This window comes from Cygnus atratus, chromosome 1, assembly GCF_013377495.2.
Source record: "Cygnus atratus isolate AKBS03 ecotype Queensland, Australia chromosome 1, CAtr_DNAZoo_HiC_assembly, whole genome shotgun sequence".
Lineage (NCBI taxonomy): Eukaryota > Metazoa > Chordata > Aves > Anseriformes > Anatidae > Cygnus > Cygnus atratus.
Genome location: NC_066362.1, coordinates 20,764,909 through 20,791,877, shown reverse-complemented (window position 1 = coordinate 20,791,877; position 26,969 = coordinate 20,764,909). Strand labels below are relative to the sequence as shown.

At 40.4% G+C, this 26,969-nt stretch overlaps 2 long non-coding RNA genes across 2 annotated transcripts in view; one reads left to right on the top strand and one right to left on the bottom strand.

Moving 5' to 3' along the window:
* The window catches only part of LOC118254288 (uncharacterized), a 72,221-nt gene extending 56,387 nt beyond the window's left edge, over positions 1-15,834 (bottom strand). Inside the window, exon 1 of the long non-coding RNA XR_004780641.2 lies at positions 15,723-15,834. This is a non-coding gene — a long non-coding RNA (uncharacterized LOC118254288). The remainder of the gene's footprint in view (positions 1-15,722) is intronic.
* On the top strand, positions 6,593-26,500 carry LOC118254289 (uncharacterized). Its single transcript, XR_007708719.1, has 4 exons — positions 6,593-6,716; positions 6,898-6,993; positions 22,618-22,718; positions 25,912-26,500. It is a non-coding gene; the product is annotated as an uncharacterized LOC118254289 (long non-coding RNA).
* The last annotated feature ends 469 nt before the right edge of the window (positions 26,501-26,969 follow it).

The window sequence follows — 26,969 nt, the reverse complement described above, 5'->3', positions numbered from 1 at the left end:
CTTTGGGGTATCTCTTAATATTTTCAGAAAGATGAATATTTGTATTTCCTCAGTTATTTACAGAATCCTCAAGGAAGGAGAAGGTTAGAATCTCATTCTTGTTTCACATAATCATACCATAGAATGGTTTGGGTTGGAAGGGACCTTAAAGATCATCTAGTTCCAACCTCCCTGTCATGAGCAGGAATGACACCTGCTTGCCCAAGGCCTCATCCAAATTGGCCTTGAACACCTCCAGGGATGGGGCATCCACAACCTCTCTGGGCAACCCAGTCCAGTGCCTCACCACCATCTGAGTGAATAATTTCCTCCCAATATATAATCTAAATGCCCCCTCTTTTAGTTTTAAACCATCCCACCTTGTCCTGTCACTGTCTGTCTGAACAAAAAGTTGCTCTCTATCTTTTTTATAAGTCCCCTTTAAGTATTGAAAAGCTTCAATGAGGTCTTCCTGGAGCCTTCTCTTCTCCAAGCTGAACAACCCTAGCTTTCTCAACCTTTCTTCATAAGAGAGGTGCTCAAACCCTCTGATCATCTTCATGGCCAGCCTCTGGACCTGCTCTGAAAGATCTACATCCTTGTGCTTGGGCCCCAGATCTAGATCCATCCATCACCCCCCCCCCCCCCGCTCCCCCGCTAAGTGAGGCCTCACGAGGGCAGAGTGGGACAGTCACTTCCCTTGACCTGCTGGCCACTCCTCTGTTGATGCAGCTCAGGATGCAGTTGGCCTTCTTGGCTGCAAGTGCACACTGATGGCTCATGTCAAGCCTACTGTCCATCAGAACCTCAAAGTCCTTCTCCACAGGGCTGCTCTCAATGAGTTCTTCTCCCAGTCTGTGCTCATGTCTGGGATTACCCTGACCCAGGTCGAGAACCTTACACTTTTATTTGTTGAACCTCATTAGGTTCACGTGGGCCCACTTCTCAGGCTTGTCCAGGTTGTTTCAGCCAAAGAAAGTAATAAAATTGCCTTAACTTTATGCAGAAACAATAATTAATTCCCTTTGTTAACCTTTGCATAATTTTCAAAGAAAACAAGGGTAAGAAAAATGGAAGTAATTAGCAGGTTTGTTTTGAGTCAAAAACCAGGGGTCACCATAGCCACCTAGGAGAGAGGTAAACTGGCCACTTGCAGCTTGCACCATCAGAAGGCTGATGCTTAAGTGTAGATGCTAGTAACACACAGATGAATAAAGAGGCATGTTGCAGTGGGAAGGGCAGGAGACAGACAGGAGCTTATAAGGTTAATTCTGTCCATAACTGTCTCTGTTATATGGCATGGAAAATAATATTTGTTTGGAGAAAATGGAGAAGCCTATTTGTCTGCTTCACAAAGGTGAAAGTTAGTAAGGAATTTTTCTTCAGGACCTACAAAGATTTAGGAATACAGTAAAGGGAACTTCCATGTGCTTTCCATCACTTTAATAATTCATGTTTTGATTGAGTCAGTAATGTCTCTCACAAGTGATAGGATAAGGATTTTGAGCTTGATTTTGTGACTATTTAGCCATATGTATGCATGTTTAAAGTGCAGATGTGATTACATGCCAAATTTGTACATGCAGGCAATTAACTTAATGGATATACAGACAGGATAATTATGTCTGCAAATGTGCATAATTCACTGTGTCTGTGTATACAGTTATCTGATTTGTTCATGCAACTGCAATGATTGTGCATGCATATACTTCTATATTTAAATTATCCAAAAAAATTTGCTTTATATGTTTTTTGTGGCTTCCTTTAATTGTATTGTCTAATTAAAACAAGCATTGTGTAAAACAATGAATACTTGATAAAAATATATTATGTTGTTAAATATTAACCTTTTCCATATGATTATATTTTCCATATTCCAAACTTAGTAGTTGAGACCATTGTTAAAATGTCAGCTATAAACAATGGCAGAGCCTTTTCTTGTTCTGTAAACTGGACATTAATCTATTGTCCTGGGCAGATGTAGTCTAAGGCACACCCATGTAATATTTAGGCCCTTAACATAAGCTATTAAAACAATCAGATTTTTCTGAAGCTTTTTTCCCCACCAGAGAAACTGCAATTACAGTTTTGCCAATGTCTTTCTTATTGATTTTGATTTCAGCTGAAGTTAAATATGAAGAATAAAGCATAAAAGATTTCCAGTGAATTTGCGGTAGTAAGACAAGTTAAGTGGAAATTCTTTGTAGTCAACTATTTTTTTTCTTCCTTCTGCATGTATCCTGAGATATGTTTGTAAGTAAGAATCTGGTAAGACCTTTATTCTGTTAGACAAGAAATTTGGGGTCATATCTACAATGCTCAATTTTGCTTTGCAAATCTTCAGAGTCACCAAGTGCTTTCTTAGCATAATGACTTTTGCTGAAGCTAATTATTTATTTATTTATTTATTTTGAGGTGCTGTTATTTATTTATTTATTTATTTATTTTAGATAAATCTAGGGTACGTCTTAAATATAGCAAAGTGTTTTCATGTGTGTTTTAAATTGTTTTAAAAGTGTTGCTAAAAAATTACTAGATATTACACTAAATATCTAATCCATTGTGGTAGAGCCAAGTTGTAGGTTGCTTAGAGTCATTTCCAGGCAGTTATATATGTATGTACTATTCATTAAAAATTTAGTTCTTCTAATTTTCTATTTATTTATTTATTTTTTAAATCTCAGTATTGAGCATGAGATACTGTGTGCGTACTGACACAGGTGTTTTAAATTCTAAACATAACCACACCATCTTCTAGTTTTGTTATTATTAATATAATGCACTGGACACAAATAGAAGTAACTTTCTAGAAAATAGCTTTTTGATGAAGTCTCAGAATATCTTTAATGTTCAAAAAACCTAAAATGCACAGAAAAAAATATATGTTAAAAATAAAGGCAACAGAACTTCATTTGATTTTGTTTGGTATATTAACATATAGCTGGGAGAAAATAATAACTTTTTTTCAGAGTCTAATTTCATCTATCATGCAGAAGATGAAAATCTACTAGCAGGCATAAACAGATGAAAATATATTGGTGGGTTGTGACTACGCATGTTTGTTGGTAACTGTTTTTCTGTTCGTTCATTTCAGTGAATGCTGGAAGGGCAGCAGAGAAATTCCTTGCATTCCATATCCTGGATGAGGTCCATGCAGTATTTAAGTCATATTAAAGCAGCTATTGTTAAACCTTTCCTTTATTGTCTAATTTAAAACCACAAATTAAACCAGTAAGGAAGTTATCCAAAACATTTCTTAGATTATTAGCATTCCATTGTTGCATAAAACTTTTCCCCCAGAAAAAGAAATGTGAATTTTATTATCACATCAATTACTCATTTGAACTTCTCAGTAGATTAATGTTAGAGGAAAAATTAAACAGAAACTTCAAATTGTTTTTGCTCACATAATTTAAATGCTAAAAATTCTTTGGGTACATCTGTTCTAACTGCTGGTCAGTAGAAGATTCAGTACAGTTTTCTTCAATATCCAGATTTACTTCACATGTTTTAATCTGGTTGCCATTCTGCTCACATCCTCATTTTATTCCCAAAAAGTTTTACGCCCTTTTGGCAAATATAAGCTTGTGCATGAAATGTTGACTAATTTCCTGTGTAAAGGTGCAAATTTGAAAGAACAAACTCAGTGTCTACAACCACAACTATAATGTACTTTATGTAATTAGATCTAATTTGTAGTAGTGTCCCCTCAGATTACTTTGAAATAATTCTAAAGAGGGCACTAGTTCAGCATTTACATGCAATTGGGAATCTGAAGGAATATGGATAGGTAATTTTTCACAACCACAGAAATAAAGTGGGCCTGCATGACAAAGTAGTTCACGAATTACCATTATCTGTGTAACATCTACAAAAAAAAAAAAGTAAAAAAAAAAAAAAAAAAAACACGAACTAACAATATAAAGAGCTACATCCAAATAAAAGCAACTCTCCAGGTGTATCCACAAACTTTTTACTTTGCAAATAACTTCTCCTGTTTTTGTCCTTGCCACTAACCGCTCAGAATTCAATTATTTCAGTTAATATGCAATCTGTTGTTCTGTTTTCAAATATTTTGAATATTCCAAACATCCATAAAAATGACTGAAGCTACAAGATAAGAAGTTGGTTGCAAATTTCCCCAAACCAAATGAAAAAAAAAAAAGAAAAAAAAAACAGAAGAAAAGAAATACACTTCTCACTTCTTTCTGATCTTTCTGAATATCAAGCCTAGATGCCTCTCTGAAAGATAAATGTTAGGTTGAACAGAAAATGCTGAAAACTATACAAGAATAAGGAGTTGTGATTCAACTGTGTGTTATGCAAAACATCTAATGGAGCCTTTTGGCCCTGAAAATATGAATCCATGAGTATAAATCTCTGAAACATAAAATGAAATGTTCTCTCGGTTCTGTCAAAGCAAAGTATTTTGTCACTTTTACACAATGTCAATGGCAGCATTTTTCTAGAATGTAATTCTCAGGGAGACACCACTTTATTTGTGGAAAGAAGTTATCATTTTAGCTGGTTAATGAAGTATTGTGTTTAGAAATGCTTCTTTTCAAGTAAACTGTCAATCTGTTTTGCTTAAAGGGTTATAATTCTTTTTTTTTTTTTCTTTTTTTTCCCAGTGTGTGAATTTATGCTTCCAGGTATTTTCAGAATATGTTTTCCTCATCACTATCTAGGAGAAAAAAGAGGGAGGGAAGGGAAAGCCTTGGGGACATTGCAGACACTCTGTGGTATGCTTATTTGAAGTATGAATGGACCTTGGCATGTCTTGGTCATTCTCATGTAACTCATTTGCCTTTTTGACAGTATGAGGCAGGCAAGAATGTCAGAAATCTTTTATGTTAATGCAACTACACAGGAGGCCTAAATTTGTACTGAGACAATGTGGAGATGTGTAGCTAGATTTTGGAAACAGTTCAGAATTCAGCTGGATCTAAGCAGTACACCTACAGAATGGCTATTTGGGACACGGGTGTAATAACAATACATAAATTCAAGATATATGCAACCTCCAGGCTAATGCTGCAAAGGTTGGGAAGTCTAAGGACATAGATGTAAGGTTTTGCTGTAGTGTCTGGCCAAAATACTTGTTACTTCATGCCAGCAAGATGCATGTTCCTCTAGTTCAGCCCTCAGGACTGAGGACTTCCTTGGTTGTCAGATTCTGCATTAGGAAGTGTCAACCGTTTTTTTTCTTGTAGAATCCTACTTTTATTATTTTTTTTTTTCTCTCTCTTCAGTGATACAATTTCATCTGAAGAAGTGAGTGGCATAAAACCTTGCAGTACGAGAGGCGAGCACTGCCACCTCCACCAGCTCCACCTTGGACAGCTGTCACAGTGAAAGGCCATTGGTCATCCCTGCCTGAAGAAGGGCTTTGACACTTGTATTCAGAACTGGCAGTCAGACAGAAAGCTCAGTCTCATATGTATGCAGAAACCTGTAGGAAGGGCAGGATTTAGTGCTCTTAAATATTTCTTACTGATTGATTTAGGCCTCTGCTCTGCTCTTTGCATTGGCTGTCACAGTCCTTTTCCCAGCTTTTATCCCACCCCCACCTTCATGGCATGTTTTGTACAAGCACCTCTGTAGGGTGTGAATTCCAGTACCAGGGCTAGGAGCCTAAATCCAGCAATGGCAATACCCAAGGTCTTGAGTCACTTTGTGGCCCAAAATCTTTCTGAGGCTAATTTGAACACTGTTTGGCTGCTGTCTCAGTGACAATAGATTTCAAGAGCAGAAATGTTGAAGGCCCTAGCTTGATCTTTGCTCTTTTAAGGTACACATTTCTGTATTTATATCATTTAAAGGATATCATACTTAAATGGTCCAATATGAATCATACATTATTATTATTATTATTTATTTATTTTTAGAAATTCTGCCTTTATGAGACTCTTAAGCATTAGAATCAGATTAGAGATAAATATGTACATATGAGTAAATTTCCTCTCCTCACTAAGGTCATAGAGCTTGTTCTAGAAACAATCAGGCCAGTGTTCAAAATCAGAGTTTTATTGAAGACACAAGTAAGTCATTGTTTCATCACTGTTAAGAATAATATCAGAGGTCTTCTAAATCAGAGAAAATAATGAAAACATAAGCCTGAGAATGGGCCAATTGCCTTTTTGTTGCCAGCCAACAATTGCCAACCTCCATTATAGGAAGCTGCAGATATTTCTTATAGAGAAGTGATTTAAGACTTGCATCTCGTTCAGAATAACACTGAAAACAATGTTAAGAATAACAGTTCTGTTACCACTGGACAACGGATTTTCTTGTGCTCGTGTGATGGTATGTAAAAGCACCTCCAGGAACTGAAAGCAGGTATTTTTACAGTTTATAACAAAAAGGAGACACCAGATCATCTGTTTTACCTTGATATGACAGGTGGAAAGAATCTACCCAGCTGGGCATCCTCTGGGCTAAATCAGGAGTGTTGCTGAACCATATCATGTTTTTGAGTTAAACATCATCCAGAGACATCAACAGTTATAGAATGCATCTTTTCCCTCAGTCATTTCCTTCATTGACTTATTACCACCAATTTTAGAGGAGAGCACCTATTTTCCCATTTGAATTTGTCTATTTTCAGTTTTTCTCTACTGGATCAGATTCTCTTCAGTATATTTCTCCACAAGGTTTCATACAATGCAATCAAATCACCTTTCAGTCTTCTTTTTGATAAAACAAATGGATGGACTTGTTACAGTCTTCACAGTGAGGTATTTCCTTCCAACTTTAAATATCTTTATGGCTTGTTTTCTGCATGATTTGCCAATGTCATTTTAAAAACCTAGCAATAAGAAAATGTCATACCACGTTCCAGTGCTAGCCTCAACTGACTATGCAGACTTATAATTATGCCTTTTTTTTTTTCTTTTTTTTTTTTTTTTGCCATGGCAGAAGAATGTTATACAAACCACTGAGAATGCATGTCAAATCGCTCATCCATCATTACTCAGCTGAATATCAGCTTTCCAGGATGTAGTTCTTCACTCTGTAAGTATAGTCTGCCTCTTTCTAGATTTTTCCTTTGCATTTGGCTCAGTTTAAATGTATTCTGTGAATTTACTGAGCAACAGAAGAATGCTTTGTGTGATTGGCTTGGTCCACTCATTATTTATGTTCTTTTGAGAGGCTTGGAAGATATGTTAAAATCAATATTGTGTTTAATTCCTGATCAGTCTTGGAAGTGCTGAATAACATGAGGAACTGACCATCATTAAATAGGGATCCTATACTGAGATCTGTCCATACACGATTCCTATTGAGTTCAGCATGCATCTTGCTGATATCTTATAGAGTGTTTATTATTTACCTTATATTAAGATTTATTTTTTTAAATAAATTAGTATTAAACACCTGTTTACTTCTGAGAATGCCCAGTACATTTTTTGATCCTCATCAGTTATAAAGAAACATGAGATGACTGATATTATCAGTCATACACAGGTGATTAGAAATAGAAGTTTTAAAAAGATACACTGAGAAAAAAATAGAATTTATATGAAATGTTTTATTTGCCTTGTAAGAAAAGATCCTCAATACATCTCAGTTAATGTTTTTAAATAAGGTTTTTGTTGTTCTTCTTTTGCAGATTATTACCAAATATTTTCTGTGGGCAGTGTAAATCCAATTCCCATTGACCACAATGACCAAAAATGTAGTATTGTTGGAGATACAAAATAGTTAATGTAGTGATATATTGGTTTCATATGGGAAAATACCATGTGCTCCCCTCCTCAAGCTGTAGCTTCACAGTATGTCAGCTTCAGTGACAATAACAGTTTAAAGCATTCCCAACCCCTTCATCCCTTCAGATGTGCAATTGCAAGTGTTCATGAGGCTCTCAGATGAAACAGTGAATGAACCCAGGTCAAAAATATTAAAAAGGAAAATAATAATAAAAAAGAATTAGTTTCAAGCCAGATAAATTTAGTGATCTTGGTAATGGTGCAGCCCCACAAAGAGATGGGTCAGCTCATTTGTGCCTGGAGGTGGTGGTAGAGCATGCACAGGAACAGTTGGACCAGGATGCACACTGGGAACTTCTTGCTCTTCCAGGATTGGGTACTGTGAAACTGGCAATGTTAAAACAATGCAATTTTTAATGAAAGTCAGTTATCAGCCAGCAATGTGGCAAATCTGTCAGTCTAACCTTGGTACAAGGGAAGGTTACAGAGCAGATCATCTTGAGTGCCATCACAGAGCACATAGAGGACAATGAAGTGATCAGAAGCAGCCAGTGTAGGTTTATGAAAGGCAGGTCCTGCCTAATTAACCTTATCTCCTTCTATGACAAGAATGCTTAGTACATGAGGGAGGGCTATGATGTTTTTTATTAGGATTTTAGCAAAGTGTTTGACACTTTCCCACAATATTCTCCTGGAGAAAATGGAAGCTCGTGACTTAGACAGGTGTACAGTTTTGGTGGGTGACAAACTGGCTGGATGGCCAGGATCAAAACACCATAGTGAATGAATCTTCTGGCAGCTGATCACCAGTGGCATTCTGCAGGGCTCAGTCTTGAGGTCAGTTTTGTCTAATATTTTTATCAACAGTCTGGATGAAGGGATCAAGAGCACCCTGAGTAAGTTTGCAGATGATGCCAAGTCGGGTGGGAGTGTTGATCTGCTTGAGGGCAGGAAGGATCTGCAGAGGGATCTGTATAGGCTGGGCCACATCCAGGCACAAGACATTCAATTCATCACCAGCTAATTGCTGGGTGCTGCATTTGGATCATAACAATCCCTTGCAGCAGTATAGGCTTGGGGAAGAGTGGCTGGAAAGGTGTCCATCGGAAAAGGACTTGTGTGTACTGTTTGAAAACTGGCTGAACAAGAGCCAGCAGTGTGCTCAGGTGGCCGAGAAGGCCAGTGGCATCCTGGCCTGCATCAGAAAAAGTGTGGCCTGCATCACTATGGAATTGATTGTCCTCTTGCGTGTGGCACTGGTGAGAGCACACCTTGAGTGTTCAGTTTTGGACTCCTCACTACAAGAAAGACATTAAGTTGCTCAAGCATGAAGAAAGGAGAGGAGAGGAGACGAGACGAGAACAACAAAGTTGGTGATGACCTATGAGGAGTGGTTGAGGGAATTGGGGTGAATCACCATGCCTGGATGATGAACCCATGATGAACCACCATGCCTGGATGCAAACTACAGAGGTTTGTGTTCAGCTGTGAAGCAGCAAGAAACAAGTCCAAGTCTTTCTATTAGTCTGTATGCTTTAAATCTTTCAGATCATATAAACATCTTGGGCAATAACCTCATCCATTATTCAAACTTAACAGCATAGTACATAATTTTCTGTCTATTTTGGCCAGTTTTCTAAGAAGATGGCGTAGGTTTCAAAATGTAAAACCCTAGAATCATAATTCATATTAATTCATGTCCAAACTATCTATCCCTATTTCTAAGCATCCACATTTTATTGAATGCATTTTCTAATTAGTCAGGCAGCTTTCTGAATTCCTTTTCAGACTTGAACAAGGTAAAATCTTTGTCTAAAAGATGTTGTACTGATTCCACCTAATCAGATTACCTGCTAATACCCATTTGACATGCATGTGTTGCAAGATAGTGTTTTATTTTTTTTCCTGTCATCTAGCCAAAGAGAAACAGAATTCATCTAGTAGATGACTTAATCTAAGAAATCAATTTGTAGCCACCAGTTTACAATACTCCAGTTGCCCATTGAATTAGTGTTAGAATTATTATTATTATTTTTTTCATTTGCTCTAAACACTGATATGTGAATTAACATAAATATACATTTTCCCTTATTTTTTCCAGGCTTCATTACATAATGCTTCACAATGATATTAACTAGTCTCAGAATGATTTATAAGAACTAGTGTCCTGCCTCTCTATTTTGATTTTTATATTAAAAAAATTGTGTGGTTTTCTGTAACAAAATATTTTTTTCCCACACTATGTGAATTCAGACACCTATCTTTTTAATTGTGATGTAAATTTTAAAAGTAAAATTGGAAATTTAGAACAGTTTTTAAGCCATGCTTACTACCTTTATTTTTGTAGAAAATAGAACCACTTTGGTGATAACTGGCAGAGACATGCAGCATCAAGCAAACTTTTTGAATGTATTTTTTTTACATCATTATGCATTTTTTGTTCTTCAGTTGAGGAAATTTAATGTCCATTTTCTCCCTGTGGTTTGCCAACCTCTATTTATTTGCGTGAAACACTATAAATACATTCTCAGCATGTTGCCATAACAATTGTTTTGTTTTTATGCATGCAATAGAAATATGAGGGGATTATAAAACTACCACATAAGCACTGTTTGAAAGGCAAGTGTCTGAGATGTATGAATAGAAATACAGATCTGTGCTTCCTAGAGTTTCCATGCTGTTTTATTAAACTATTGAACCTCTTGTCGCTAATTTTAACCATCTTTAAGCTTACTAATAAATTAATTAAAACACTGTACAATGGAAGAAACAGAAAGCAGGCTGAATTTCATAGTGGGCCCTAACAATACATAGAATGATTTAGTTTCATTCCCCACCTCTCTTCAAACCTCTGGCAGAGAGCATGGGATCTGTGGGTTCAAAAGTGCAGTATGTAAATGACTGAATTCTTCTGCAGAAGTAGCAAGACCAGATAGTTGCTGTTTAAAGGTCTGACTGACATTGTGATGACTTATGTTTGTGACAGCTTGAAGTCACAAGGCCACTTGAAGTCAATGGGGATAGTCACATTGTGTAAAGACAAAATGCAAGGTCTTGCTGCATCACAACGTGGTTTAACATGAAGAAAGAACCGTACCATCAAATGGAAAACAAGACCACTAAAATATTAGTGTTCTGGAGAGACAGTATTTGAAAACAGAAACTGTTCACTCAGTGCAGCTGATTGTTATTTTAATATTTTTTCCAAGAGAAAAGAATCTCAATCACCAGTATGGAATTCCTATAAAAAGGAATGCAAAACTGTGTGTAAGTTTAGCATGTGAGGCATGAATTAAATCAGTTTTTCACTTCCCGGTATTTTCAGCTGCATCCTTATAGGAAGATGATTATATTGATATACCTAGATTTCAGCAAGGCTTTTGACACTATTTCCCACAGCATTCTACTGGAGAAACTGGCTGCTCATGGCTTGAATGGGTGTATGCTTCACTGGGTTAAACACTTCAGATACTAAGGTCAATGTAGAATCATGGAATCAGTAAGGTTGGAAAAGACCTCCAAGACCGTCTGGTCCAACATCCCCCTACCACCAATACTACCTACTAAACTATGTCCCTAATTAGATGTAGTGCTTAGTGACATAGTTAATTTTGGACTTGACATTGCTAAGTTAAAGGTTGGTCTAGATTATTTTAGAGGTCTTTTCTATGATTCTATGATAATATTTTAGGGAAGTGAGGCACTGGGGTCATTGGTGCTATTGATCTATGAAAGGTCTACACCTACCCAGTGCTGTGGGGTGTCTCTGCACCTGAACTGAAGTTGGCTTGGGAGTCAGTATAAATACAGACAGTAGTGCAGACAAAACTGTACCAACGCCATTGAACACCATTGCAAAATCAGAATGCAGACGCTACACTTGGACAAGGAGGGTTATAGCAGTGATGTGTACTGTGGGCTACTTCATGAAAGTGTGAACAAGCATGAACTTTTGTCATTGTGGTGGTGGTGTGGGACTGGAGTCGAGTTTTGAAGGTTCTGTGGTTTACACAATGATAATCACTTTCTCAGATTATAATGTCATAAGAAACCATTTCATAATTTAGTCGTCCTTCCTGTATGAGACCATAGATTTTCTACTGCATCTGCCTTCAAGAATAGTAGCTATGGATTATCTACAAAATACTGATTGGATTTGTAGGCAACCTTGATTTTTAAAATTATAGCAGAGAAAAATTAAACACATCTACTGGTAAATATTTGTATCTTATTTCTATTGATTGCATCTTACTTGACCTTCCCTTCACTGACTTCTGTTCTGTCCTCTGAACAAAGGCCTTCACTGAGGCCTGAGGCTTCCGTTGCTTCTCTTTTCAAGGGATAAGTATCTAACTATGGATCAGGATTTCAGCCTGCTCAAGTTGTGATCAGTTTTGCTTATTCAGGCAGTATGCTTCAGTTTTTCAAGCAGCTCCCATTCATCTACCACAATGAGTTTCACATAAAAGTAGCAATATTCCTTGTAGACTTTTCAGGAATAGTCTAGTCAGCAATGTTTCAGGTAGCAAACACAAGGTATCTTCTCTGACATTTTTTTTTTAATGGTGTATATATATTTATTTTTCCTCTTTACATATGCTGTATATAAGCATATATGGATATAGTTTACCCATGTAAATTGTTGGAGGAAAGGAAGCACTAACTTTGAGCCCATTTACCTGTTTGAACACTGGCCTGTAAATTGTCAGTGGCAGGTAATGCCTTCTCATTTTCCTTTCTCCTTTTGCTATCTGATGTTTTCTAAATAGTTAAAACTAATGTTTCTAACTTTTTAATCATGCAAAACTTTGCAGCAGGATTAAGTAGTATTGTCTTGAATTTACATCCATGAGTGAGCAATTCTACTTTCTCTCCTGTTTATTACTTGGCTCAGATATTGGTGGATAGGCAGCTAGAATGTTTATCTATCTATCTATCTATCTACCTATCTATATCTATTTTGTCTATCTATCTCTCACTCTCTCTCTCTCTCTCTTTATAGGAGTTCCCCCCATGAATCTAACATTAGGGGAAGATGGTAAGGTTAAAAATCTGACTGTGCAATGTACTGGGGATGCAACTGATAGAAAAGAGGGCACAACAGCCGACTTATGCTATTTGCTGAAATTATTCACCTTCCAGGGAGGCTGGGCACACGCTGAAGCAAAATGTTCCCAGAGTTGTTACTGAGACTCAATAATTCAATCTAGCAAATACTCAATAATGGCACCAGTTTCAAGAAGTTCTTTGCTTTCCCTTGCAGACATATCTAAGGTCAGCCATGAGAGGGACAAGTTAGCTTAATAGACACTGTTAGGGTCAATGCGTTGAAAACTGACAGCAGTGAAACTGAGAAATATGAAAAACAAGAGAAAAAGCATGACCAGCAGCATATATGCCTGATATGCAAGCATTTATATGCCTGATATGCAAGCATTTTGGTGATCATGTTCAGGACAGATTTCAGGAATCTTTCCTCAGCAGTAAAAGCAGGAGCCTTGAGGGAATAGTTCTCATAAAATCATTTCATAACAGTGAAGTACTGTACAGCTGGAGAACTTTCTGAATATATGAACCTTGCTGAAAAATACCTAATCATGTATCAGAAAAGGATGCTTAGGCTTTCTTATTGTCTTTGTCTCACTAATGTGACATATTTCTGTATGACATTTACAGAGAAAAAATATATTAAAAGTAAGAAAACAGGAAATTAACCTCATTCTGCCATTACTTTGAAATGTTTTAAGCTCAGGAAATAAATCTGGGAAGAAAAAATGTATTCTGATTAGAACAGTTAAGGCTTTGTCCTTTTACGTTTTAACTCCCCAACTTCACTTAGAGGTCATCATTTATAAATTTGTAAGAAGGCAGCTTTTTATGCCCATTTCATGGAAAACTCTAATGAATTTCAATATCAGGTAATAATACAGACATTTTAACTGTTACACATCTCAGCTGTTTACAAAGTTATAGAAAGGGTTAAGTAGCATGCTATCAGTCATGCATATGAAATTTGGAGTGAGAGGAAGCAAGTGGATTTGAGGTTGTTCTCCCCCAGTTCATTCAAGGTTCACTGAACAGGAAAGCGAATTTTTATTATCACTTCCTGTGAAAAGAGCAGTTGACAGGACCCATCAGGGAACTGCCAGAAACCTCGAGAGTTTTAAGTATGAAGCCCACAGTCCACTGCAAAGTTTCCATGACAACTCACTCATTAAAATAAAAGGAAATTGTGCCTGATATTTACAGCTTTCAGCATATAGTTGAAAGCCTTGCATCTCAGATTTCCAAAGAATTTACACCTGGGAGCCAAGAATGCAGGCTGTCAAGAAATAAAGGGTAGTTGTAACATTTAGCTGTGAAAATGGAAAGGTTGTTCACAGGTTAGGTTTCAGCATCCTTCCATTTCTAGAATTGTAGTGAACATTTTTTCTGCTTCTGCTAGTAATGTGCTAAAGGGTGAAATGGACTTAATATTAAGTTAGAAAGAGTCTTAAGGGAGGCTTTGAGTGTGAGCAGTTTTACTGAAGATGAGGATATTCTTCCAAGCAAAAGGACTTAGCTCTGAAAATAGTTAAATGAAATGTATTTAGTTACTACTGTCTAAATTGCAAAAGATAAATCATAATTGATACTTCCTCAGGCTCAGTATCAATCACCTACATTATGGAAGAGGAATGCAGGACTGAAGAGACACAGTAATAGCAGGGGTTGTTCATCTGAGGAACTGAAGTCCCTTTGAGCTCTTTTCTTTAATATCCCCTGCTCCTTACACTGCCATTTCTCAGTTTCTCCCTTTGCAGTCATGTTGGTTCCCTCTGTGTGGCTTTTATGTGGAGTTATTTTGTTTTTACATGAGAGGTGAGAGAGCTGGAAAAGGGGATAAGATAAGTCAATGGAAAATAAGAAGGATGCCAGGGTAAGGTCAGTAACAAAGCTTAAGTATTTTTTCTGGCCTGGGCCAAAAGCAGCTCTTGTTGGCCCCATTTTTTTTCCATTTCTGCAGTCATATGGGGCTATAAAATTACTGTGGTTTCTTTTGGCCTTAGAATGGATGAATCTCATACTCTTTGATTAACAAAGCTTTTTAAACAGGTCACTGTACTGCACGCCAAGGTAATTGAGTATGTTGCTCTTCATAGATATCATCACAAACTTAAAAAATAAGCAAAACACTTTACAAGAATACACAAGCACATTTAAATATGCTTTAAATTACACCATTGCCCAGTATATCCATTAATTCTAATTAATACTGAGACTTCACCTTCCCTGGTTGTACAAGTATCTTTACACTAATGTGCAGGCAGGCTGCTCGCCCAAATGAGTATCAAGTTACATTGTGTGAACAATGTCTGAGGTGAACAAAAGCATCAGTGAGATGTGTGTCATCTGCTTGGGAGGATATGTTTATAGATGTGATTATGTCAGAATTAGCCTGTTTATAGGTTCTGATCTGGTAAATTGCCTGTGAGGTCAGACAGTTAGACTCCTCTCCCTCCCCTGCTCTCAGTGCTTGGACTCTGACTTCCTTTAGCTCTGATCCACCACAGCAGCTTTTGTCATTTCCTTTTTGCATCTGGTCAGATGTGTTAAGACAGAGCTCAGCAGGCACTCTCTATTCCTGTCTCTGAGGTATCATCAGTTTTGTACCCTCAGGGACAGGGACACATTTTGCTGTCTCCCTAATTTATCAAATTTAGTAGTTCCCACAAGTAATTCTTGAAGGAAACCTGCGGTTTCTCACTTTCATGCCTGTACCTCATAGTCTTCCCTTGCAATGTGAAACTGATTTCATTCATGTTGTAAGTTACTTTTGTTTCTGTGGCTTTTGTATTCAGTCTTTTTTCCCTTGCACACTACCACAACTCTCTCTCCCTCCCTGCTTCCCAGAAATCCTAGATCTAGTGCTCTGGTCATCCTGCTGGTGAAATTGTAAAATAAGCACAAATTGTGGTAGTTCAGTCTGAGAACTGTGTTATTTACTGGAGGACAGCAGAAGTCTTTCTAGTCTCAGAATGCTCCTTTTCTTACCTGTACACTGGCTCTGAATTAAATTACTCTGGCAGGACCAGATCCACTTGCCGAGGCGACCGGCTCCGGGGCAGACGCGTGCTGCAGCGGCGCGCGGGATCGGGACAGGCAGGGCTATTTTTTGGGCATCGAGCCTACATGAGGGAGCCGCCCAGCACCAGCAGCCCTCGTGAGGGAGGCTGACGAGGCGTAGGCGGAGCCAGCAGCGTCAGCGACAGCTCCTCCCCCCGGCCGTTCAAAGGCAGCCCTTAGGGAGCGCGAGCGACCAGGGCCGGCAAACAGGGAGTGACGCGGCAGTTAGCGAGGCAGTTAGCGCAGGCAGGGCGGGCAGGAAGGGCGGAGCGCTCACACCCGCCCATAGGGACACCTCCTCTAACGGCACTCTCCCGTCAGCTGGGCTGCAATGGTCTCCACCAGGCATGGTGCTTTCTCTAGGAAGTCAGTACACACCCAGACCGACTGCCCGTCCAAGCATGCGGCAGTTCAGGTCTCCGGGTGCGGGGAGTGTCTGAGCCTCTTGCTGCCATCGGCGGTAGGCAGAGGGACTGCTTGCATGAGGTGCGAGCAGGTGGACGACCTGGTCCGCATGGTGGCGGAACTCAAGGAGGAGGTGCAGAGGTTGAGGGATATCAGGGAGTGCGAGCGGGAGATAGACTGGTGGAGCGACTCCCTGCAGGACCGGAGGGAGAGGGACCAGGGTGAGACGCCCCAAAGGGGGGTGGACCCCCTGCCCTGTTGCCATCGGGCAGAGGGAGGGGACCTGTGAGTTGAGGAGGAATGGAGACGGGTCCCTTCTCGACCTCGCAGGAGATGCCCTCCCCTTCTGGCGCCGCCTTCCCAGGTGCCCTTGAACAATAGGTTTGAGGCCCTGGAGCTTGAGAGGCCGGTGGGTGAGGACGAGGTAGGAAGCCTACCCAGGAGGCTGCCTGAGGTGAGGAAGTTGACTCCACGCCTCAGGACTGCCTCCACCAAGAAAGAAAGAAGGGTGATTGTTGTGGGCGACTCCCTCCTCAGGGGAACGGAGGGCCCTATTTGTCGGCCTGACCCCACGCATAGGGAAGTCTGCTGCCTCCCTGGGGCCAGCGTCAGAGATGTTACCAGGAAGCTTCCAAACCTGGTTTGCCCCTCTGACTATTACCCGCTTTTGATAGTCCAGGCTGGCAGTGATGATCTTGAAAAGAGAAGCCTCAAGGCTATCAAACAGGACTATAGGGGGCTGGGACGATTGGTGGAGGGAGCGGGAGTGCAGGTGGTGTTTTCGTCTATCCCTACGGGGGAAGGGAGAGGCACGGAGAGGACATGGAAAGCTCACGTGGTTAATAGGTGGCTCAGAGGCTGGTGCCAGCACAGAAATTTTGGATTTTTTCACCATGGGGAGCTTTACTCGGCACCCGGCCTGATGGCCCCAGACGGGTCCCTATCTCCAAGGGGAAAACAGATCCTAGGCCAGGAGCTGGCGGGGCTCATAGAGAGAGCTTTAAACTAGGCGAGAAGGGGGACGGGGCTCAAACAAGGCTTGTTGGAGCTGTGCCGGGGGAAACAATGGCTAGGCTGGGGAAGAAGGCGATGGCCCAGCTGAAGTGCATCTACACTAATGCACGCAGCATGGGTAACAAACAGGAGGAGCTGGAAGCCATTGTGCAGCGGGCAGGCTACAACTTGGTTGCCATCACGGAGACGTGGTGGGACCGCTCCCACGACTGGAGTGCTGCAATGCCTGGCTATCGGCTCTTCAGGAGGGACAGGCAGCACAGAGGGGGTGGTGGCGTGGCTCTCTACATTAGAGAGTGTTTTGATGTTGTGGAACTCCAGGCTGGGAATGATAAGGTTGAATCCCTGTGGGTTAGGATCTGCGGGAAGGCCGGCAAGGCTAGCATCCTGGTCGGGGTCTGTTATAGACTGCCGAACCAGGATGAGGAGACGGATGAGGAGTTTTATAGGCAACTGACAGAAGTTGCAAGATCGTCGGCGCTTGTCCTCGTGGGGGACTTCAACTTCCCGGATATATCCTGGAAACACAACACGGCACAGAGAAAGCAGTCTAGGAGGTTTCTGGAGAGCGTGGGAGATAGCTTCCTGACACACCTGGTCAGTGAACCTACCAGGGGTGGTGCCCCGCTAGACCTTCTCTTCACAAACAGAGAAGGACTGGTGGGAGATGTGGTGGTCGGAAGCTGTCTTGGACAGAGTGACCACGAAATGGTAGAGTTCTCTATTCTTGGCGAGGCCAGGAAGGGGACCAGTAAAACTGCTGTCTTGGACTTCCGGAGGGCTGACTTTGAGCTGCTCAGGACGCTGGTTGGCCGAGTCCCTTGGGAGGCGGTTCTGAAGGGCAGAGGAGTCCAGGAAGGCTGGGCGCTCCTCAAGAAGGAAATCTTAACGGCACAGGAGCGGTCCATCCCCACGTGCCCAAAGACGAGCCGGCGTGGAAGAAGACCGGCCTGGCTCAACAGAGAGTTGCGGCTTGTGCTTAGCAGAAAAAAGAGGGTTTATAATCTTTGGAAAAAAGGGCGGGCCACTGAGGAGGACTACAAGGATGTAGCGAGGCTGTGCAGGGAGAAAATTAGAAAGGCCAAAGCTCATCTGGAGCTCAACCTGGCTACTGCCGTAAAAGACAACAAAAAATCCTTTTACAAATATATCAACGCGAAACGGAGGACTAAGGAGAATCTCCATCCTTTACTGGATGCGAGGGGAAACCTAGTTACTAAGGATGAGGAAAAGGCTGAAGTGCTTAATGCCGCCTTTGCCTCAGTCTTTAGCGGCAATACCGGTTGTTCTCTGGATACCCAGTGCCCTGAGCTGGTGGAAGGGGATGGGGAGCAGGATGTGGCCTTTGCTATTCATGAGGAAATGGTTGGCGACCTGCTAAGGAGCTTGGATGTGCGCAAGTCGATGGGGCCGGATGGGATGCACCCGAGGGTACTGAAAGAACTGGCGGAGGGGCTGGCCGAGCCGCTTTCCATCATTTATCGGCAGTCCTGGCTATCGGGGGAGGTCCCAGTTGACTGGCGGCTAGCCAATGTGACGCCCATCTATAAGAAGGGCCGGAGGGCAGACCCGGGGAACTATAGGCCTGTCAGTTTGACCTCAGTGCCAGGAAAGCTCATGGAGCAGATTATCTTGAGGGTCATCACGCGGCACTTGCAGGGCAAGCAGGCGATCAGGCCCAGTCAGCATGGGTTTATGAAAGGCAGGTCCTGCTTGACGAACCTGATCTCCTTCTATGACAACGTGATGCGCTTGGTGGATGAGGGAAGGGCTGTGGATGTGGTTTACCTTGACTTCAGTAAGGCTTTTGACACCGTTCCCCACAACATTCTCCTCAAGAAACTGGCTGCTCGGGGCTTGGACTGGCGTACGCTTCGCTGGGTTAGAAACTGGCTGGATAGCCGGGCCCAGAGAGTTGTGGTGAATGGAGTCAAATCCGGTTGGAGGCTGGTCACTAGTGGTGTCCCCCAGGGCTCGGTACTGGGGCCGGTCCTCTTTAATATCTTTATCGATGATCTGGATGAGGGCGTCCAGTGCACCCTCAGTAAGTTTGCAGATGACACCAAGCTAAGTGCGTGTGTCGATCTGCTCGAGGGCAGGAAGGCTCTGCAGGAGGATCTGGATAGGCTGGACAGATGGGCTGAGGTCAACTGTATGAAGTTCAACAAGGCCAAGTGCCGGGTCCTGCACCTGGGGCGCAAGAACCCCAAGCAGAGCTACAGGCTGGGAGATGAGTGGCTGGAAAGCTGCCTGGCCGAGAAGGACCTGGGAGTATTGGTTGATAGTCGGCTGAATATGAGCCAGCAGTGTGCTCAGGTGGCCAAGAAGGCCAACAGCATCCTGGCTTGTATAAGAAGCAGTGTGGCCAGCAGGTCTAGGGAAGTGATTGTGCCCCTGTACTCGGCTCTGGTGAGGCCGCACCTTGAGTACTGTGTTCAGTTTTGGGCCCCTCGCTACAGGAAGGACATGGACGTGCTCGAGCGAGTCCAGAGAAGGGCGACCAAGCTGGTGAGGGGTCTGGAGAACAAGTCTTACGAGGAGCGGCTGAGGGAGCTGGGCTTGTTCAGCCTGGAGAAGAGGAGGCTCAGGGGCGACCTTATCGCTCTCTACAGTTACCTTAAAGGAGGCTGTAGAGAGGTGGGGGTTGGTCTGTTCTCCCATGTGTCTGGTGACAGGACGAGAGGGAATGGGTGAAAGTTGTGACAGGGGAGTTTTAGGTTGGATGTTAGGAAGTACTTCTTTACTGAAAGGGTTATTAAGCATTGGAACGGGCTGCCCAGGGAGGTGGTGGAGTCACCATCCCTGGAGGTCTTTAAAAGACGTTTAGATGTAGAGCTTAGCGATATGGTTTAGTGGAGTACTTAGTGTTAGGTCAGAGGTTGGACTCGATGATCTTGAGGTCTCTTCCAACCTAGAAATCTGTGTCTGTCTGTCTGACCCCACCTCAGGCAGAATCCCCAGTGATAAGCTCATGGACTCTTCAGCTGCCTTTTTCAAAGTGAGCTCCAGAACTGTCTCTCTGATAAGCTCCATAGTTTTAGCTTGTTACCGTTCTGTGGAAGGAGATGCAACAGGATTAGTGTTCTCTTATTTTCAGTGGGCACATCCTCAGACTAAACATAACTGGAAGTCCCTGGAGTACCAGCTTGCACAGGGCTCCCTGCCTTTTCTGCCACGAAGTGGAGCACATTAGAGGTGCCTGCAGGGTTCAGACTAGTGTCCTTTCAATTTCATCTCTTAGCAAAGTTTTTATTTGCCTTTGGCAGATGGTAACTCTGCTGTGTACTATCTTATTGGTGTCCTGAAAACTTGGCTGATTTGGGAACAGTAAATAAATGTACAAGTCTTGTTGTCCGAAGCGTTCGTTTCCATGTCTTGCATAAAGTTTGCTTTTGTGTTTTAAGCCCTGATTCCACTTCTAAGGTTTTTTTCACCCCTAAGTTGTTGTTTTTATTTACTCTCTATATAATGTTTGTCAAAATAATTTTCTTAGTTTCACCAACTTCTGGCTGTTAGACCACAAACCATACACAATATATAACCCAGATATATCTAGCTTGTATGTCACTCTATCTTCCAGACACACAAGTGTTACCCTATGGTTCCTTAGCACAGGAAATATGAGTCAAAAATACACTAAAAAACATTGTGATTGAGAAAAAAGTCAGACAGCCCATAAAATCCAATTGCAATCCCAAAGTGTACATAGATCTAACAAATGGGCAAGTAACCTTTTCTCAGAACAGAGATTCTTGGCAATGTTGTTCTATTTCTAGGCCCTGTACACAACAGGTCATATCTCAGGACTTTCTGCTTCATTTCAAGTCTTGGCTGATCTCTAGAACAGCTTCTGACAGCAATTCTTATAGGAGCTTGTAACTTTTTCTTTAATGTTTTTCTTTTTCCTTTACATTAAAAGCAGCATCAACCTCTCCATCTTTCAGTCATAAGAAATATATCCTTGCAATATGCTAGAAAAGAGTAGGAACTGAGATTGGAAAGACTGAAAAAAAAGTGATAAAAAGTAAATCATGGAATAAGCTAGTGGCCATCTGGAGAGCAGGGGCATAATAATTAGTATACCATGCACATTTTACTGGCATCACCCACTCCATAGCACCGCAGGAAAATTCAGGAATGCACACAGTTCAATACATTTCTTATGGACTTGAAAGTTTATGGGTTGGTTTATAAAGATCTAGATTAATCTTGTTCCAAGCATTCTCAAGCTGGGGGAGGTCAATAGATATTGCAAATTTTAGCTATTCTGTGGCAATGCACCTGCCACACTGGTTGCCAGCAGACTTAAAAAATGAATGCAGTAGGTGCTTGCAAGATCAGGTGCCCGCAAGATCAGGTGCCCATCTACCATCACCTGTGAAAGATTCCTTATTTTGTCAACCAATACAACCACCTGATTCCTCTGAGGCTTAAGCTTTCTTTTCATCACAGGCATCAAGTGCTAGTCAGCAGCTTCTGATTAGTCTCTTCACATACTAAAGACACCCAAATCTCGAAGGGCAACCACAGGCCCCACAAGTTCTGCTCTTGTTCTGTGTATAAGTTTATAATAAAAAACTGAATGAACAAACAAACAAAAACATCAAAATCTTCCCTGCTTACTCTTCTTTCCCTTCTGTAGCAGAAAGCTGTCCACAGAAGTATGTAAAGTAGTTTGGGTTTGGAATCTGGCATTTTCTGACCATAGAGTGAATAAAAGCATATGGGTGGTGAGGATCAGAGGGGTCTCACCACAATTTAAGTGAGATGACACACACTTCATGTGCAGAAATACATCCATACTGGCCTCAGTTCCCTTCCAGGGTGTGGCGACTGGGTATCAGAGTATTTTCCTAGGTTTTATTTTATAGAGTGGTGGTTAGGCAGATGAACAAATTTCCTTCTTCCTTTGCAAGATCTGACCCTGGCTTACACTGTAAATGGGCTGGGGGTGACATTTGGATATGCCAGTGGATACTGCATGATATGACATGTAAGAAAATCCTGATGTTACAGGGATATTTGTAAGGGAGACTTCTGCTGGGATTCCTTGAGCATCAGACCCTTTCCTAGGGTATAAGTATAAAGAGTAGGGGGCTGTGAATGTAGGAAGCTGTAAGTCCTAGGAACATCAGGACAACTTCTCCTTGGTTGCCTCTACTTATAACTATGATATGGATACCTGGATATTAAATTCCAATATATTATTCCAGAAATTCCATCATTAATATTTTGTACTAAAAATACTAAAGCTACCAATATTGCCTCCTGTTTCTGTTTGGTTTTATATAAACCCACAGAGATATGAGCTTTGTCTACTATTCTTTTCCTCTTTCTCTCTCTACTTAATTTTTTATTGCTCTTTGTGCATGAACTCAAGGTCTAACTAAACATTTGTTCACAGATGGGGTCTTGTGCACGTCATTTTCAACACACACCATTGTGCAGCACTGCGAAGAAAAGTAGTCCTGCTCCTTAGAATATTTATGGCTTTCTCATGCAGAGGTGAGACACATTAAATGGTTCAACAACTGTCTTCTATTTAATTGTATCAGCAAGAAAAGTCTATTCTTTCCTGTACTTTCCGTTCCCTGGTTCTCTGGTTTCCTTCTGTCTGTCTTTGGTCTGTAAAGACACAGTGCTGTCTTACTGTATCTTAAGCAGGGATAGTAGGTGAGCTGGATCAGATAAAACAAAACCTGATCTGTACACTACCTTAAAACTCAAATTGAATCAGAATACAATACCTCCAACTACTATCGGTGGCTTTTTGACCTTCAGGGTCAATGCAGTGAAGAAGTTATTACATACCTAAATTACATGGATGTCATTTTTACTTAAGCACATTTTAAAGTATAAACACACACAAACTAGTTTATTAAATTTCTTGCAGACCTGAAAGCTTGGAGTAAAATGATGAAAATGTATTGCAGATGAATCAGAATTCTCATGGCTAGGGGAAAGGTCAACAGACACAGTGAAAGCATTAAAAATCTCCAGTGATGTTTTTGCTAATAGAGTTACAACCTTAAAACAAAACAAAACAAAACAAATATTTTTTATGAACAAAAAAGTTTCTTTGGTTTCTTTAGATTGAAAGATCTTGTTTCCTGGCCAGCACTAGACTACAGCAAAACATTACCTTAAGTAGCCTACTCTGTATCCCCATCCTCACCATTCAGTATGGTACTGTAATCACCAATGATTATTTTTTATTTGAGGTAAAATAATGTTTTATTATTATATGAATAATTTCAATTCTGCATCAGCTGGGGAAAACTATCTGCAAGCAGTGTGTAACTGTACTCATTCTACTTTTTGTATCATGATGAGGTCCATGGAAGTGTGTCTGACAGGTGGTGTGGCCTTCTGTGCTGCCCCACTGATGGGATCCCTCCAGCCTCATCCATCGTAAATGTCCTCACAGAGGGACAGAAAGCATAAGCTGACTGTGACTCAGTGGCTCTGGCTCTGCAGCTGCTGATGGGCGACCACCAAAAGCTGCTCTGAGTGCAGGGTTGAGGTGTTTAAGGAAAGGGTAAACGGGGTATTTAGGGACGTGGCTTAGTGGGCAATACTGGTGGTAGGTGGACAGTTGGACTAGATGATCTTAGAGGTCTTTTCCAACCTTAATGATTCTATGATGCTATGATTTTATGATGTGGTGGTAGCCACCTGCCTGCTGACCCACAGGATGGATAACTGACTACCCAGGGGACATGTCCAAAGACCAAATCCGTGGGTGCACTCAGGCATGTAGTCCTACATGTTCCTAGGGTTTGCCCTGCCAGACTGCAACCACCCATGTAGACACACCGGTTGAAGGTTGAGGACTGTGTCTGCAGGCAGCCTGAGAGCTGGTTTTGGCCAGAAGAGGAGATGGGATATATATACTTAACATTAAACCTAGAGTTTTATGATATGCTTCCTGTTTACTTTTCTTAGGCTGGAGCTTACCAGCTGGTGGTAGTCATTGTAGCACCTTGCCATTCAGCAAATCTCCATTCTGCATATCCTACTCTATCCAAGTGTACTTACTTTATTCAGAACAAACATATGTACTGCTAAATGTTTCTCTTTCCAGCAGCCAAAAGCCAAGGCTTCAGCTATATAGGCTCATCAGCGTGTTGGAAGTTTGTTGTTGTTGTTGTTGTTGTTTTTTCCCTTAAAGAGGATGAATAAGAGTACAACTAATAAAATGTAAAAATAGTTTGAACAGAAAACAAGTGTGATTTTATATTGCTTCATTTGACAAATATCAAAAAAAAAAACGTTTGTGTTTATAGAACCTGTTAACCAATCTGACACTCATAACAATAATTATAGTAATGATAATAACTATAATCATTGTACTGTGAAATGAACAGAAACGACAAAGGCTGTGTTAACAATAATCACTGGTATAGACAACTGCCACAGCACGTAATCTAACAAATCACTGAAGAAATTGCTGTAACACTAAGCCTGGATCAATAACACAAATTGTTTGGTACTCACATAAATGAAAAGAACGAAAACAATGCTATTGTTTCAGAACACTGATCAGTTACTTAAAAAAACAAAACATGATAAATAATTTTAAAACCTAAAATGTACCTTTGTGTCATGGGTACTCTGAACTTGTAATGAGTCATTAAACTTTGAGGTATGCCCTTAGTGGGTGTAAACAAATGTAACTCCACTGAAGTCAAAGGCATCATGCCATTTTAGCTCTGGGTCTAAACTTAAGCAGCAGCCAAATTTAAACTCCTTCCAAGGTTAAGTAGCATCTGAGCAGTGGCCTTTAGACCTAAAATCTGGGGTTATGTTCTCAAGTGGTAGTAAGGTGCCTAAGTCCTTCTGCAGATCATGTCCCAAAGGCCTTTGAATGTGCTCAACAGTCACTGCAGTAATGTCGTACTTAGGTTCACTTTGGAGCTGTGAGACTCATGTAGTAAAAAATAAATACCTTAGGGGTAAATCATTTACTAAGTAGTCCAATATGATTATGCACACTTTTGTACAAAAGTAATACCCATCCAAAATTATGAAGTGTTTTCTATTAAAAGAACATTAAGCCTCTTATAGAACGTCTACATTTTCAGCTACTGTTTGTTATATCTTTAATATAATTATTGGTTAGGCCAGATCAGTAAAAAAACTAAATGCAAACAGTGATTCAAGACTACTAATAGAATGAACATCAAGTTAGTATTTGTAGGATCACTATAAGCAAAGTTTTGATTAGGCATGCATTTTTGTCTAATACCAGCTATGCATTCTAGAAGTAAAACAAAACAAAACAAAACAAAAACAACCTTTCCCACATGCTTAGCATTAGAATCTTGATTCTGTGTTATTGGAAGTACTGAAAATAAGAACACTAATATTACAGAATCACAGAATATTATGCTAAATACAGTTCTCGGCTGATCAGGTAAAAGATCACAGATTCACAAAGATTTGCAGAAATTTCAGGTATTTATTAAGTAGGATCCTGAACTCTGACTGCTTGGGTAAATGAAGAAGAAAAATAATAACAGCAACAAAAGATTAAGTGAATTGCTGATTTAGGGAAAAACATTTTGTTCTGTAATCAGTTGACCTAAAGAAATGTGTTTTCCTATTGACATGTTTTGTATATGACAAAGTTTCTGTTCTGGTACTGAACTACCCCAGATCACTTTACATTCCTATATTATCCTCTCTTCCCCTTTAGGCTCACCTATAACTATGATTGGGAAGCTGACTGGTATCAACCAAAATGTATGATGAACAAGTTTCCTTTACCATCTCCTCACTGGAAGTGCAATTTGTGTTTCTTTCCCACACCTGGTTAATAGTTCTTGCAAAATTTGTAGAAATGTGACTTTGTGACTTAGTGACCTTTATCCCTCACTCAAACTTGACTAAAATTGCCCTGTGGCTTTAAAAATCATTATAGACAGTGGGATAGATGTTTGCCCAGACAACACAATCACATTAAAATTATTGCTTTAGGAAAACATGGCAGAAAATAGATTGAACAGAGCTTGGTTTATTTTGGCATTTTCACAATTTATTTCTTGGTTTGATTTTGCAAATGTGAATCACAAATGTGTGGTGCTTATTATTCTCATGTAAGAGTCTGGTTTCATCTTATTCACACACTGGGAGATCAATGTGGTTTTGGCTTTGCAATCTATATCCGGGGGGATTCAAATCCAGCTGTTATATTATACAAAACATTGAAGTTTAATTAACTCATGATTACTAAAAAAAAAATAATGAAAGAACTAAATAACTTTATTTTGTAGAGACAATGGCTTTACTGTATCATGAACAGTTAAGTAACCAAGAATAAAAAGAGCAATTTTTCAGCTCAGTTTTCTGCTTATTATTTATAAATAAATGTCAACTCTTGCCCAAAATATGGATGAAATATTTTCTTCAGTTCTTTCATTTTCATTCTTTTCTGAATGTCTGGAATTTATTTCAGGACCAAATGTGCTAAAATAATGAGGGGATGATATCTGACTAGTATTCATGTTTGAGTCTTTACAAGAACATAGCATGACAGTTGCAGCCTGAATTTGCCAAACCAACACTTATTGGTCTCAAGTTCTGAAAAATATATAAATTGTTGGTGGTTTCCCAAGGGTTTTTTTTTTTTTCTTTTTCTTCATTTAGTGGAGGTGGCCTTGTGAAATATAACTCTTTTTGAAAAAAAATGGGATCCCACAAACCACAAGAAAATAGGGACTAAATATGCTGTATTTACTAGCAATAGACCTATTT